This window comes from Apium graveolens, unplaced genomic scaffold, assembly GCF_009905375.1.
Source record: "Apium graveolens cultivar Ventura unplaced genomic scaffold, ASM990537v1 ctg6372, whole genome shotgun sequence".
Classification (NCBI taxonomy): domain Eukaryota; kingdom Viridiplantae; phylum Streptophyta; class Magnoliopsida; order Apiales; family Apiaceae; genus Apium; species Apium graveolens.
The window spans coordinates 31,965-36,732 of NW_027419420.1; the positions used below are offsets into that span (position 1 = coordinate 31,965).

Here is a 4,768-nt window from a genome sequence, read left to right on the forward strand (position 1 = left end):
TTCTGTGTGTAAGCCGAAAGAATGAATTGGAAATGTACCAGAACAGATCTGCAAATAGGGAACTTTGTGTCTCTTGCCTCACTCTCATTAGAGTTCGTAAATTGCATATAGAAAGAAGAGAAAAGAGCTCTCTTCTTTAACTCATCTTTATTCTCAATCGGCTATATTGCAATTGTAGCTACGTTTCTGCGGTGTATCGCTAGCTATCTTGATTAATATGTTATATACAGTAAAATCGATCTTCCCCGCGTTCTAAAGTACCATCGGGTGCAATACGAATTACTTTCTTTACAGGACCTATTCTCGAGTACATACATCCTAAAGTATCGATAGACTTAAGATACCCGTTGATTAGCTCCAGATCTGCCATCATATCTTCTATCCCGGAGAAAGCCTCTTCTTGTTCATCGTTTGTATAAACAGAAAAATGGTATCATAATACCTCTCAAACTCAATACTAGGATACTTTCGAGCAAAGCAAGGATCAAAGCTATTGGCCAAGAATAGATTGAATAAGACTCTGCATATTTCACCTAGAGTTGGTATACCATAAGGTGATGGTGGATGATAGATATCCTGATGTAAGATATTGAGTTCCATCAACTCTGATATGAGTCTATAGACAGACCTATCAAGAAGGATAGGAGACAGCGTCTCTAATAAAAGCCGTTTTGGAATGAAATTCAAGGATTCATCTAATTCAATAGAGTACAATCTTTGAACCCTTCTACCTAGAGTACTTTTCTAAAATGCCTCGATACTTGATTGATTCAATATTCGGTAATCCTCATTATGAGGTAAGCTACCTAAAGAGAGACGATACAAGAAACGTGATAAACCAGTGTAGACCACTACATCATCCTTATGCGGCAAAACAACCTCTATAGAACCACGATGACGTTAACTTTTTCGAACCATGATATCAGGATAAGATGATATAAGTACTTCGGCATGATACTTTGTAAAAGCATAATCCGGGATGAGAAGATATCTTAGTGGAGATAGATGGTACTCATCCGATGATATTTGTCGTAGAATTGATTCTAATTTATCATGAGGCATAGACCATCTTGTAGTTATCGTTAAATCGTTATAAACAAATAGAATATCTTCCAATAACTGTTCACGTGAACATAAATGGGAATGAAAGCGCTTAAGAATACAATATTCATTCTTGTAGTAGAAAGACCTTAAGACGTTTGAAACACTTAGCGAATGAAGTACAATGCCCATCTTTTTACTTCTATACATTGTCTATTACTTGACTGATATCAACAGCACCTGCAGTAATTAAGAAGGCAATCATTACACCTAAACATACATTCCGAAGAACAATACCACTAGCTGGTACCTTTATATCAGAAAGAGGGGGCACATTTGAATAGGCAGAATTGATCTGTTCAGATATATTACTAGCTGCTGTAAACTCAACACTATTGTAGTTAGCCGCTAGGTAGTCAATGTCGAAATAAGGATCATATGTCACGATAGGTGCAAAGAGGTCTGTAGGAATTATTCCGTCAATATATGGATAAAATGTAAACCATACTGTGCAACCAAGTCCCGTACACGTTAATATTAAAAAACGACCAAAGGTTCCATTATAGAGGGTTATTACCTCAACTAAGTTTTTATAGTAATTCAAATCTAAGGCACTTTTCATGCCTTCGTGGCGACTATACGCACACAACTCCCGTATCGGTGTTGTATTTTTGTTTATTGATAAACCAAGCTTGTCATACAAATTTTTGTAACGATCCAAATAAGCTGGTATTTTAAAATCATCTATGATAAAGTTTGAATGACCTGGTTTAAAACGATAACCCAAACCCAAAAATCTTTTCTTTGTAGAAATACAGTCCAGCAACCCAGGAGATAGAGCCGCAAAAGGGGCATGTGTTGTTTTCATTATTTCTTTCAAGCGGATCATTTGTTATTACAGGGACACAAGTGAATCTGAATTGATTACAATCAGGGATCTATTTTACTTCATGCTTTCTCTCAAGTCCCGGGGTTTGCCTGCAAGAAGATCACCCACTAATGCTGTACTATCAATTTGTTCAAGATCCTCAGCAAGAAAATATGTGCAGAATAAGAATGCCAGCAAAAGGAAAAATGGAAGGTGCAAGAAATTCACCACGCTGGCTTCCAATTTGGACAGTAGGTGGCCAATGAAAAGAATGCAGTATGTTGCTGAAGTTGCTGTTAATGCACTTAGAGAAAAGAAAGCAGCAAATGGGGGATATAATTGTGAAACGAACAGGCAAGAAGTTCGGGATGCAGCGCGTATGCGAATTGGAGATACTGGTTTGATTGATTACATTTTAAAATCAATGAACAATGTCATTGTTGGTGGGCACGTTGTTTGTCGAGATATGAACCCACAAACTCGTGTGTTGTAGTACACTATTGAAGAGGTTTGTGAGAATGGAGCTGCTGTTCAAGTTGATCCAGGATCGAATTTGGTTGTGCTTTCACAGGATCAGCCACAGGCTATAATGCCTGGGATTGATGTTTACTCAGATATTGCATACTTGTACAACAATGTGTTTTTGGAATATCAGAACTCAGAATGGGTTGAGCTGGCGGTTGAAAGAGTCCTCGATAGTAAACAGTTTGTCAAAGAGTGGCTTTTTATAGATGAGCCTGATCAGCTACTGAGGTTTGTTTGTAGGGTGATTCCTCATTTGAGTGATTTGGAAACTGAATTTATAAGGGGATATCCGTCGGGAGAACACATTGCAGTTCCTTTGCGCGATACTTACTATCAGGGAGAGGATTTTGGTAACTGAAGTTAGTGGACTGGAGGGAGTGGAAGATGGAGAGGTGTTATTTGGCATAGTTGAATCAGGATCTGAACTATGCTTTAGGGCTGTTGGAATGGATTTTGGTTCTGAATTGAAGTATGAAGGTGGGGCAGATAATTGGACTGTTAAATGCAAATGTGGAACAAGGGATGACGGCAGGGAGAGGATGGTGGCTTGTGATATTTGTGAGGTTTGGCAGCATACTCGCTGCATTGGCATTGATGATTTCAATACTATGCCGCCTTTGTTTGTATGTGACAGCTGTTGTGCTGTCCTTGCTCCTCCAAGAACCATTCAGCCGAGAATATGACTTTGAGTCTCTTGGGGTTTGTTATAACTATTGAGAGGTGGTTTGTGGAGTGCTAACTAAAGAATGATTGCAGCTGTCTGCTCATTTACTGTACATGTTCACCGTCGTAGACTACATGACATTCTGCCTTTATTGTTCTCTGGTAGAAAACAGAGATAAGATAGAATTCTTTTGACTGTGTGTTGTACATGATCATGATCTTGTAACCATTCAGTTCATACTAGATATTCTCAATCTGTAAAGAAAATAGATCATAAGTACATAATCTGGAGACCTTGAAATAGAACTAAGCAACGGATGAGTTGATTGCTGCTGCGCATAAAGAAGTAGGAGCGCGCTTAAAAAAATAGTAAAAGAATAGCTGTTCCTCTTGCTTTCCTTAAGCTTCGCATAAGCGACTACATACCTGCGGCTCCCGGCCTCTTAACTTATTAAGTTCTTTCCTTTGAAATGAAACAAGCTTAAAAATAGAATATCGTAAGTTAAAGAAAGAAAATTTTAAAAAGGCTTTCATATAGAGAACCCCCATCCCTCTCTAAAATTCTATCAAAGGGCTCTCTCTGTTTCCATTTTTATCTTTTCTTGCGCCTGTCTTGTCTTGTACCTGTGTTGTCTTGTGTTGTCTTGTGTTGTCCTGTCTTGTACCTGTGTTGTCTTGTGTTGTCTTGTCTTGGACCTGTCTGGAGACACAGCAGTTCTTTTAAGTTCTTGGTCAGTACTCTTTGGGGCAGATAGCTCACAGCGCTCCTTCTATAGATATTTGAAAAGCTGACTTATGGCATGAAAAGGAAATCCGATTTCGGTAAGACTTGAGAAAAATCGTAGTTGATGAGAATAGCGAGAGCCTACAACAAAAAAGCGAAGCCTCAATCTTTTTAGTTTAGGAAGGATAATGGAGATGTAAAAATTTCCTACCTCTTGATACAAAGGTTTGTAAAAGGGGCCCCACCCTAGCTCTTTAACTGTGCCCGCCCACCGCTCTCGGTTCACATCTTTTGATTTCAATGCCTTAAGTTCTTCCCCGCTTTCTGGCGCGGCAGTCGCTTTCTTTGCTGTCTTTTTTATTTTGACTTGTTGGCAGGGTCAGGGCCTTTCTCGCTGGGCGAGCGCATCCGATTCTAAAGTCCTTTCCTGAACCACTTCCCGTTCAGTTGCTGAAAGATAGAGATAAGGCTTTTTAAATGAGATTGATTTCCACGAATATGCAGGCTAGAAAGATGCTATATGCTGCTATTCCATCTATTTGTGCATCAAGTTCGAAGAAGATCTCAATCTATAATGAAGAAATGATAGTAGCTCGTTGTTTTATAGGCTTTATCATATTCAGTCGGAAGAGTTTAGGTAAGACTTTCAAAGTGACTCTCGACGGGAGAATCCAGGCTATTCAGGAAGAATCGCAGCAATTCCCCAATCCTAACGAAGTAGTTCCTCCGGAATCCAATGAACAACAACGATTACTTAGGATCAGCTTGCGAATTTGTGGCACCGTAGTAGAATCATTACCAATGGCACGCTGTGCGCCTAAGTGCGAAAAGACAGTGCAAGCTTTGTTATGCCGAAACCTAAATGTTAAGTCAGCAACACTTCCAAATGCCACTTCTTCCTGTCGCATCCGTCTTCAGGATGATCTAGTCACAGGTTTTCACTTCTC

General features: G+C 39.3%; 1 pseudogene; it reads left to right on the forward strand.

Annotated features, from left to right (window-relative positions):
• The first annotated feature begins 1,801 nt into the window (after positions 1 to 1,801).
• LOC141703241 (PHD finger protein MALE MEIOCYTE DEATH 1-like) lies at positions 1,802 to 3,117 on the forward strand (annotated as a pseudogene).
• The last annotated feature ends 1,651 nt before the right edge of the window (positions 3,118 to 4,768 follow it).